This window comes from Triturus cristatus, chromosome 10, assembly GCF_964204655.1.
Source record: "Triturus cristatus chromosome 10, aTriCri1.1, whole genome shotgun sequence".
NCBI lineage: Eukaryota > Metazoa > Chordata > Amphibia > Caudata > Salamandridae > Triturus > Triturus cristatus.
In genome coordinates, this window is record NC_140593.1 from 23,051,060 (window position 1) to 23,063,392 (window position 12,333).

The window sequence follows — 12,333 nt, forward strand, 5'->3', positions numbered from 1 at the left end:
CAAAAAAGGAGGTGGTTGGCTCAAAGTAAGCCCAGGTTTTCATAAATGTTTTAAGTGTAAGGCCTGTAGGCATGGCAAGAACACACAACAAGTAATCTCTCCTCTTTTGAACAGCCCTTGGAAATTAAGAAAACCTCTAAACTGTAAGAGTGACGTTTTGAAATGTCCTTGCCCTAAGATGTATGTAGGTAGTACCATTCATATGGTTCACGTACGTATCTTGCAACATCTTAGGGCAATAGGCAACAATGACAAAAATTATGTAGTTGCTCGCCACATGAACGAATTCCACAAAGGCAATACTAGTGAACTAGTATATTTTGCTATTGACCAAATCCCCAAGGATCAAAGAGGGGGTGACAGAGAAAGGAAATTAAGGAAACTGGAGTCTAAATATATACTGATGTTTAACACTAAAAGTCCACATGGCATGAATGTTGAAGAAGATTTACATGTACATTTGAAATAGAGGTATCCATCTAAACCATTTTCAGCTTTTTTAAGCTTTTTTATTTTATTTTATTTTGTACTAAGTCACAAATGAATTGATTGTTCCTTTTATCTATTATTTTGGAAAATCATTGTCATAAGGAGAGTTTTAAACATTGATAGGACACAAATAATAAGATTATTATGGATTTCTTTAAGGTAAAGTACTGTAATGCACTAGCACTTTGTTGTTATGATACTGCGGTCTTTGCACATAAGGAGGCATTAGCACTTTATTTAGCATTGTTTGCACGTATGTTTGCACTGAGCAAAGCACTAGCACTTTATTACTATTGAAATGAAACTAATTTTTATTATGAAGCATGTGTCCTATAAAGATAATATTATGTTTCTCCCCCTCTTTTTCTCCTTTGCCTTTGGATGTCAAGGTCCCAACAGTGGATTGACATGAAATAGTCATCACGGGTTGCCCGGCCGAAACAATGAAAGATGGACAAAATTAAATTTGGGATAGGGGCACTCGCCAAAGGATATTCTATAATGATTTTGCAATAATTTTGAGCATGGAATTATAAGAACTTTGCACTGCTGAATTAATATATAAAGTTTTTTCCACTTGTGTTTCAAATAATGTCGCTCTCTCTAAATTTTCTCTAAATGGATGCCTTGATTAATTTGTAAATATATGAAATATTATGTACTTTTTTAAATCTAATCCATTTGATTTTCTTGAATCAAAGCAAATCATGAAAAGAGAGAATCAGGCACTATGCCAAGAAACAAACAATTGAGTGTTAAATCGGCATTACATGAAAGTAGTAATAGTCTGTTTTCCATGTTCATTGAGGAACTAACCATGTGACTCTGTGACTTAGGTTTAAATGTAATTGATCTGTTCGCGTTAAATTGTGTGAGCAAGGCAGTTGTGCCGAAACGCGTAAGCGAAAAGAATAAATAGCCAAGCTGGATGGCTGAAAGCATTTCCAGTGTCGGTGTCCGATTTCTCAAAAGAAGTCGGGTTTGGTTGGAATATTATATTATATATATATATATATATATATATATATATATATATATATATATATATATATATATATATTACCTACTGGCGGTCACCAGTAGGTAGTTATAGTTAGGACCACGTTTCCATAGGAAAACCTCAACATTCTATTTTGAATAACTTTGGCGCCGGTCGACGAATCCTCGCGAATTTCTCAAAATAGGTGGGGCGCTACGCTCCGCTCCTACCCTGAAAGTCTCGGGGGGATCCGTCAAGCGGGGGCTGAGATAAAAGGGGGGTCCCAAAACGCGTTTTTCCCATGCATTTTTCCATAGGACCTTTAGAACGAGCTACAGCCCGAACGGCTGAACAGAATTACTCAAAATTTGGCAGAGAGGTAGTCCCTAGGTCAAGGAAGTGCCTTTTGTAGGTTTGGTGTAAATCTGTTCAGTAGATTCTGAGAAAATAGCCTTTAAATCAATATATATATCTGAGCCAGCTTACGGTACGCTTACCGTACGCTTACGGTAGGCGTACGGTGGCGTGCGCGAGCGCGATTCTGATTGGCTCTTAGATCTTAGTAAACATTCGAATCGGTCGAAACCAGGAAGCGGCGGCCACCATTTTGTGTATTTCACTCTGAAAAAAAAGAGTGAAAACAAGGAAAGGGGGCAATGAGGAGAGTTACAGACCCCCTAACATTTGTAAGGGGGTCAAAGAAGGACAGAAAAGTACAAAAAAACATTTATTGATTTTAAAAAAAATCACGGGGTACGCGTACGGTAAGCTTACGGTAAGCGTACGGTAAAAAAATAAAAATAAATAAATGAAAAGCAGATTTAAGAGTTTAGAAATTAGGGAGCTCTAAAAAGAGCTGTTGTGTTTATGAAGTCATTTTTTTAGTGGTACCTACAAGTAAGTACCGATGCAGAGTCTAAGGTTCAAGAGGAAGACTCTGTTCCCTTCATCATTGAAGTGCACACCATCTCCTCTATAAATGTCTTGCATGTCATAACGCAAGTTGTTGTGGTAAATGGCACCCATACCATAGTCACGGAGGAAAGCAGAAACAGATTTGTTGACGTGCTTTCTTGCTTTGTCAATCTGTGGACAGAAATGATTGGACCAGTTCCATTTTTGCCTTTGGCATATGTTGGAAAACACAAAGGCAGTTTTAGGGTAAAGTGTAAACAGTTGTGCAAAGGTGTCCTTCATAAGCATTTCCAGACCTACCCCTGTCAAAGTGCCTAGGTCATTGCCACCACAGTGCACTATTATGAGGTCAGGGTGTTGGATTTGAATGAAGGATTTCACCAATGGCATCAATTGGTGCCACTTTAACCCTCTCTGACCAATCCATTTAATGTCTACATTTGGCAAAGCAAGGTCTCTCACCATACCTGTTTTCTCTGCAAACTTTTCACTCCAGAAGACATAGCTGTGCCCTACAATCCACACTGTGAACATCTTCAAAGGAGAACTGGATGCACTCAGGAGGTGTCTTTCAGTAGAATGGCAATATGAAAAGAAAGACAGTTTGGAAATGGAGGCATACATATTTTTTTCAAAACAAAAAGAACTGATTGGCTGTTTCATACCATTCTAGAATAAAAACTAGGCTGTATGTGTAAATTAATAGAAGCATGTTTTATATTGGTAAAAAAAAATGTGTAACCAAAGAACAGTACTATGGATTTGCTGTTAGGTTTGAAAAGTCAAGCACTCTTGCTCTGTGGAATTGAAACATTGTTTGGCGAACTTCTGACCTAACTCAACACAGCAGTGTTCCATGAGCTGTTGCTATGGTAGCAGGCAGAAGTCAAGTTGGGGGAAGGGTACTAGGCAGAAGTCAAGTTGGGGGAAGGGTACTTTTGGAAAAGGGTTGGTTTTCAACCAATAGAAATGTGTGATTACATTTGAAAAAAAGGGGGAAGCACTGAGATTTGAAACTTACAAGTATATGTGTGGAAAAATAGAGGGAAAGTTTGCCATTATCTGGTTCTGCTGAGAGGAGAGAGGTGAACACAACAGAGATCCTGGCTCTGATAATCTGCTGTTTGAGTGTCACATTTCTTTCACAACTAACTAATTTTAAAGGTGAGTTTACAGTTTGAGAGGGGATGTATGTGGTAACTTAAGAAATGAATAATAGAAATGGAAATTGTTTTTGTTGTAGTTACACATGGTGGTTTCATAATGTGTCAGTCTGTAAAAGTGATTTTCACTTGCCCCGAAAAAAAAAAGAGCAGTAAGTGTGCTTTCAAATTGGCAAAGAAATTTCGTTTTGGGACTAATGTGAAAACATGACTCTGTGTGCAGAGAGGAATTATAGGCAGAGATTTATTGCGTCTTGCTCTGGTGATTTCACAGTTGCATTAGATGGAAAGGGGGAGCGAATTTTTGGGGGAAGAAGCAGAGTCTTAGCACACACCCATGTGCTTGCCATGTATAGTCATGCACAGTATTTACAAGCGAGTGGGGTTTTCAGGTTTCAGTCTGTAATGCAAATACATTCAGCATCACTAAGGCTGGTTGCCCTTGCTGTAGTGTAGCAGTCTGGACATGGGCTTTTTAAAAAATCTGAAAAGTGGATTCATAATGTGACAGTTTGTAAAAGTGATTTTCACTTGCCCTAAAAAAAGAGCAGTTAGTGTGCATTCAAATTGGCATAGAAATTTCGTTTTGTGACTATTGTGAAAAGAAATGTAGTAATATATTTAAATACAATAAAGGAATTGTTACAGAGAATCGGTGAGATCTGTACAAATAAAACTTTAGAATTTTATTTCTATAATGTTAAGTTTAAGTAAAAAAAGAATCAGGGCTTTAAAATGATGAATGCAATTGCTTTCACAATTTATAGTGAAATGCAATATATTCTGAAAACAGCAAAAATAAGGCAAAAATATTTTATGGAAAAAAATGTAAATATGTGTACTGTATTATAAAATGTTTTAAAAATATTAATACTTTTTTCTTTTTTTCCAGATAGATATAGAAAATTTTCGAAAACTACAAACATTTTTAAAACTATTTTTAAAAAAAACAAATGAATAAATATTTTTTCAGTGAATATGGTAAGTCAATAATAATAATTGTAGTCTCTCAAGGACCTTGTAATGTGTTTATTGATTTTTAGTGTTTTTTTAAAAAAAAAAAAAAAGTACGCGCACCGTACGCGTACAGTAAAAAAAAATAAAAAAAAGTTTTTAAAAACATATGTAAAAAAAAGATGAAAGATAAGGTTGGCTCTTAAAAGAACCGTTGTGTTCATGCAGGGACAGAGGAAAGGAAGCATGGGAAAATTATTCAAAGCGACAAATGTGTTGATCTATTTTGTTGTTCACTAGGGAAACACTGGTCTCCCTATAGCAAATTAGATCTTGACAAAATGTGCATCGAATATCAACCTTCCGAAATCGAGGGTTGATTTCCAGAGGGCCAGCAAAAGGAGATTCTCCCCCCACAGATGAAGGGCTCACCTGACCTGCAGAAGAAGGAGTCAGCCCTGCAGATGATGGTTCAGGCTGAGCTGCTGTGGATGTACTGGCTTGTCTTTCTGAAGAGTTACCTCCAAAAAGATGACCATGTGTCCTTCTGTGTACATCCTGGAGGTGTCTCTTCATGGTGTGATTCCCAAAGGAATACTTCCTGTTAGGATTACCTCTAGAAAGTACACGCTTACACAGCTTACAAGTCACTAAGGGTGCATTTACCTTTTGCTGGCCTTCAGGAAAAGTAAAATAATCCCATACATAAGAGGGCTTTTGTTTCCTCGATCTCTGCCTCAAGACAGTGCTGCTAGTGCTAGCCTCACTCTCAGAAGAGCTCTGCTGTTCTGCCATCGTATCCCAAAGACAAACCAGCTCCTTCTCCCAAGGGATCACAAGCAGAAATGAGGGGAATGGGTGTGGTGTAGGAGAGTTCTAGAACTAAAAGTAGTTTCAACCAATCAAAAGTTGTGTTTCATGATCACATGACCTACCGTACGCTTACGGTACGCTTACAGTACGCTTACGGCAAAAGTGCGCATGCGCGTAAAAAAGACACGCGCTTGCGCGCATGCGCATAACAGTCACTCCCGGCACTTCCGCGTAACGTGCGCGTGTAGCGTACACACGTACGCGTCCCGCGCGGAGTACGCGCGGCTACGCAAATTGCGTAACTATACGCAAGCAGCGTAGGAAAATTACGGACGTTGCGTAAACCGTACGCTTACCGTGAGCTTACGGTACGCGTACTAAAAAAATTTAAAAAAAAAAAGAAAAAAAGTACTGCAAATACATTTTACAAGTTTATTTTAAAAAATATATAAAAAAAAACATATTTAAGAATTTCAAAAATTTAATCATAGTCTTTATAAAAGGTAAGAAAATTAAAATAAAAATATGTTAGAAAAAATAGAAGAAAAAAAAAAATTAGCATTTAAAAAACCTTGCAAATTCACTGAAAAAACCATGGGTTTCACACACGTTATAGTTAGGAATTAGCATTTAAAAAACCTTGCAAATTCACTGAAAAAACCATGGGTTTCACACACGTTATAGTTAGGAATTAGCATTTAAAAAACCTTAGAAATTCAGTGAAAAAACCATAGGTTTCACACACGTTATAGTTAGGAATTAGCATTTAAAAAACCTTAGAAATTCAGTGAAAAAACCATAGGTTTCACACATGTTATAGTTAGCTGGACATTTTACTCGTAAAAAACCAATGAAATTCCCCCGTTATAGTTAGTTCAGCTAACTATAACTCGCGCGCCCGCAATGAACTGCTGATGACATCACATATTACATCACTCATGACATGGTCAGTGACATCACTCATGACATCACTGATGACATCTCAAATGACATCACTGATGACCTCACTGATGACATCATCCTTGTGATAGAGTGGCAGACCTCCTCTTCCCCTAATAAAACCTTTGATACACACATTCAAAAATAGAGACTAAAATTTACAAAACAATGGACATACCAATAACAGTTACAACAACCTCTTCAGTAATTCTAAGATCCACATACACATCCACTCATTCACCAACAGTCCAATACAGTCACTCATACATGTACTCACTTATCATATGTACTCATACACCTATACATCCTGTAACACAATGCCACTCATCCATAGAGCTACTCACACACATAGTCACTCATGCTAATAAAGAATCAAACATACATTTACTTGCATATACAGTTATACACACACCACCACACTTACTTCTACGGAAACTTACACATACTTAGTCTTTTAAACAATCACTTATGGAAATACATACTTATTCATACAGGAACTCTTTCAATCTCTCACTCTCACATATACTCACATATATAAACCAATAGTCACATATACTAGTTTTAAACATATGTAGTTACTCATAAAGACACTATTGAGACAGTCATTCACTCACTAACACACCCATACACACACTCATCCACCCATGCAGTCCTGCACACATGCTCTGTTCAACACATACAAACAGTGAGTCACTCATTCATGCACCTATGCACTACGTCATACCCCCCACCGAACCATGCAGACACTCAGACTGATACTCAAAAAACCAACTAATAACCTATATAGACACCCATGTAGCTACTCACCAACCCATGCAGCCACTTATACACAAAGTGAAAAAATGATACAGATATTTATATATTTAAACATTACTCACTAAGCCATGTATTCACTATGATACACTTAATCAGTCAGTTACATAATCAATTTTTCAAAAAGAAATCATCCATTTAGACAGTAATATACCCATTTATTCTTCCATCAACCTTGAGATATACATATATAAAACATATTTAATTTTCAGAAAAACACACATTCACTGGATGATGTCATCAGTGAGGTCATCAGTGATGTCATTTGAGATGTCATCAGTGATGTCATGAGTGATGTCACTGACCATGTCATGAGTGATGTAATATGTGATGTCATCAGCAGTTCATTGCGGGCGCGCGAGTTATAGTTAGCTGAACTAACTATAACGGGGGAATTTCATTGGTTTTTTACGAGTAAAATGTCCAGCTAACTATAACATGTGTGAAACCTATGGTTTTTTCACTGAATTTCTAAGGTTTTTTAAATGCTAATTCCTAACTATAACGTGTGTGAAACCTATGGTTTTTTCACTGAATTTCTAAGGTTTTTTAAATGCTAATTCCTAACTATAACGTGTGTGAAACCCATGGTTTTTTCAGTGAATATATATATATTTAGAAAAAAGATTGGGTTACAGGTAAACTGCCCGGCGCTTAAAAGTCTCAGACACTGGTCCCCACCAGTGTAATTTCAAATATTTGAACATTGGAATGTTGGGAGCTCCATTGAAAACATTGGAGTGCTCCGGGCTTATAATGGCTGGTATAAGCCCGGAGCGCCAACATTCCAATGTGTCTTTGTTCACAGCTCTGGCTGTGAACAAAGACTTCAGGGAGCCGGAGGGGATTTGAATCCCCTCGCGCTCCCTGAAGGCTTCGTTTTGTTAGAACATTCTGCCCTCTAGTGGCAGAATGTTCTAATAGCCTTATAGCCCTTCGTAGCAGGGCTATACCGGCTTTTAATGTCCTGCTGCTGTTGTTAAAGTCCCTCGCCTTCGGCTCGGGCCTTTAACGCTGCAGCGGGCCTTTAACAGCCGGTATAGCCCGCTACGGCGGGCTATAAGGCTATATTATAGAAAAGTACATCTGAGAATAGAAAACATCCAGAGATTTCATAATACACACAAGATTAGTCTTCTTGTTCTTTCATTTCGTGTTGTTTATTTTCATTTCTTAAGTGGTCACAGTTCACAAAATTATCTCAAAAGAGCCAACACGTGTTTCGCGCCATCTGCGCTTCTTCAAGGCTGTCATGTAAACAAAATGATACACTTAGAATGCATATATATATACGTGTTTACTTTATACATCTTTAAATATCTCTCCCATCTTTTCAAAACCTTAGACAATGTAATGCCCATCTTAAATTATTAGAAATAAATTAAAGACGAAAAAAGAAGAGAAGGAAAGAAAAGTATACAGGAAGAAGAATAATTTAGACTATGTGCAAGAAGAAAAATAAAGGAGAAAAAAGAAGAAGAAAAAGGGACAAAAGGGCAATGATGGTCGAGAAAGGGGCTTACACATTGGTGAACTTATTACAATACAATTAAGTAAATTATAATCTAATACCAAGAGAAAGTTTGTTACAAAGCTAAAGCAGGGGCAGGGTTTGCCTCATCTTCCATACCTAGTCTCTTTGGTGGCAAAGAATAACGATAGAATCTTCCCCAGTGATTAGGGTTCCCTTTATTTTGAAACAGTTCCTAAAATCACAATCAACATTTTATAGTTTAGTACTTGTCATATTCTATTAACTTTAGTTTGTTTTATTTGCTGGCATCAAATCTACCAGTAACATACTCTCACCTTATTTAAAACTGTATTTAGCTCAGTGAGCTTGTCGGTAATCTCTTGTTAGTCTGTTAATTTTAGCGATCCATGATACGATCTGCAAGAGTAACGAATGACAGTCTATGTAGTCTCTCAGGCTCACTCGTGAAAACAATGTTTCTTAAGTTTGACATCTGAAATTTGATTTTAATACTGTATTCTCATCCCATTCTAATTTGTTGGGATCTGGTGTAAACGAGAAAAATTATAAAGATTGCGAAAATCTCGAATTTTAAGCTCTATTAATTAATACTGCACACTCTAGAGTCCCTTGCTGCGTTTTGTTCATTATGATATTGGGGACAAAGTACAATGTAGTAAGTCGATATCTACGAAACATTCATTGTGGCTTAATTGCCAAAATAATCAGAACGAAAGAAAGGTTTCAAGCCAATGATTTGTTAAACCTACTCTTCATTCAAAAACATTTTTTTTTACCAAATATCTATTCTAAGTTCTAGTATGCAGGCCTCTTTCTTACCATTAGTTGTAAAAGCGTCCCGTGTTCGACAATTCCGTTAGCTTTCGCAGGTAAGGTAACGTTACCGCCCTTCCGCTATATATACTCCTGCCTTAATAGGAATTTTCAAAAAACGGCGGGAAAGTATATACGGTCGTGACAACTCAATATAGTTATTATCTTTATTATTCAACTCCATAAATACGAGACTAAACGCAATCTGCCAAATGTAATGCAAAGTTTAACTGATACATAATAAATTGCCATATTCTTACTAAGAGTACACAAGAGGGAAAGTATTTTGTTTGTTATAAAAACAAAACATTTTTTGGTCAACTTCACCTTGAGAGGTTCGAACCCCTGTCGCGTGCTGCATGAAGATGAGCTGGTATAACAACGTGTGCTAAATTTTCTCAAGATCAGAAGCAGTGATAATGTCTAAATAGTCAGCAAAGAGATCTCAAGTCTTTGTTGAGTTTATAAGTTCAACATGTTAAAAAAAAAAATTATACATAATTATGATAGAAAATAGAAGTATTTCTGAGAGAAGAAATATTAAATAATGAGCAGTTAAGTGGTACATTTCATAGGTTCTGCACCAGAAACCGAACCCTGGCCCAGTTTTCTATGACGTTATCCTGTTTAGACACGGAGAGCTATTGAGCCTGTCTCTCTAGGTTTTTTGTGATAACAGTATAAGAGATTAGTGAGCCTCAGAGCTGATAATCTCTATCAATGATACACAGGAGGTATGGGAGCTATGACATTTTTTTTTTGAAAAGGTATTATCAAAGAATCAAAAGATAAATATTTCTCTATAGTGAACATAGCTAGTCAGAAGACGTTCATGATTCAATTTAGCTTCAAGAGAGTTTAAATCTCTCGATCTACATTAAGTCCATACTGCACCGCCTGTAGTTTATTTATCCAGTATGTTTCCCTGCATCTTAATTTAGCTTCTAGGTCACCCCCTCTTCTGTCAATGGTGACATGTTTTATGCCCTTAAACTGGATATCACCTAATTCATTGCGTCTATGTTGTTCTTTAAAGTGAACAGCCATTGGATATTTTGGATCACAATTTTTTATCGCTCTAAGGTGTTCCATCCACCTAATTTTTTACTTCCTCATAGAGGATCCAACATAGATCTTTTTACATACACATGTCATTTAGTATATGCAGTGACTCTTATTACAATTTCTGAAAGACTTGATTTGAAAAGAATTGTTATTGTTATAATCACTGAAGTTTGTTGTTTTATCTACAACATGTTTACAGCAGATGCACTGGCTGCATCTGTGTGATCCTGATGTTAGTGGATAATTAATCCGTATCTGTTTATCACAGTCACCATCTAAAATGGGATATGATAATATATCGCTAGGACTTAAACTGTTCCTCAGTGTAGGTGCTTTTTTATACACCATATTGGGTTTGTTACCCAGAAGATCAGAGATTTCTTTATCAATAGTGAGTACATCCCAATATTTATAGAGGGATTTGAAAACCCTCTTGTTACCTTCACTATAGGTCGTAATATATCTGATGACTTCTTTTTGAACCCTTTCCAATTTGGGTCTGTCATATAATAGTGTGTCTCTTTTCACTTGTAAAGCTCTATTTCTAGCTCGATCTACAACCTTTTTTTCATAACCCCTTTCCAGGAATCTTTCCGTTATATCATGACTAATTTTTTGGTACTCATTGTCGTCACTGCAATTTCGCTTGGCTCTTAAAAATTCCCCATAAGGGATATTGGCGATCTGTCTTTTAAGGTGTATTGACCTAGCATGCAAAATAGAATTAGTTGAAGTTGGTTTTCGATAAAGTCTCGACTCTAGATGTCCTTGATGTACATACATTTCAACATCTAAGAAAACAATTCTCTCAGTGTTATATTCTAAAGTGACCGTTATGTTATAATCATTGGTATTCAAGTTATTATGAAAAGATTTCAACTTATCCTCACTCCCTTTCCAAATCATAAAAATATCGTCTATAAATCTGCCCCAATACATAATGTTATCTTCAGAGGTTACATCTTAATCTTGTGTGTATTATGAAATCTCTGGATGTTTTCTATTCTCAGATGTACTTTTGTATAATATATATATATATGTATATATATAATATATATAATATTTTATTTTATTTTACATGTTGCAAGTCAATCACACAGCCACTTACTCACCCATACAGATACACACAAACACTCCCACAGCCACTTACTCACCCATACAGATACACAAACACTCACTTACTCATTCACCGATACAGTCACTGACATAAGCACACACTCACCATACAGTCACTCATGTACTCCAACACTCACCTATACTGCCTTCCACATATGCAGTTACTCACCCTTATACTGCTGACACATCCATTCACTCACCGACACAGCCAGACTCAAACTCACTCACCCATACAGCCACTTATACACACACTTATTAGCCTATAGAGCCACTGTCTTACCTATGCAGTCATCCATATAGATAGTTACACACCACCTCACCCACCCACACAGACATTCAGGCACCCATACACTTACTCAGAGAACCAATCACTCACACATATAGAAACACATGCACCAACATGCCCCGTGGCACGTTTTAAGTTGGGGGATTAAGTCCCCTTGAATCCTGAGGGTCCCTGGGGTGATACTAGCCCACCAGGTACCTCCATTAAGCGCCACAGAGCTGCGCTGCAGAGAGGTGTAAAAAGGGGTGTGGCCTCTGAACACCTCTCTGGAACACAGCTCCCTGGTGCATACTGGAGGTTCCTGGTGGACTAGTTGGCCCTCAGGGACCCCCAGTATTCAAGGGGAATTAATTCCCCATCTGCAAACGCACCAGGTGGCGCGTTTGCAGAGTGCTGCAAGGTGGGAGCGGGGCCTCCAGCGCGATGCCGGTCTTTTTTTTTAAGAAGGGGGGCTGCGTGGCCCCCCTTCTTTTCCTTTTTTATCGGCACTGGG

At 37.3% G+C, this 12,333-nt stretch overlaps 1 protein-coding gene across 1 annotated transcript in view; it reads left to right on the forward strand.

The window, feature by feature from the left end:
* The window catches only part of LOC146788738 (vomeronasal type-2 receptor 26-like), a 634,528-nt gene that overhangs the window by 190,112 nt on the left and 432,083 nt on the right, over positions 1–12,333 (forward strand). The gene's annotated exons all lie outside the window — the stretch shown is intronic.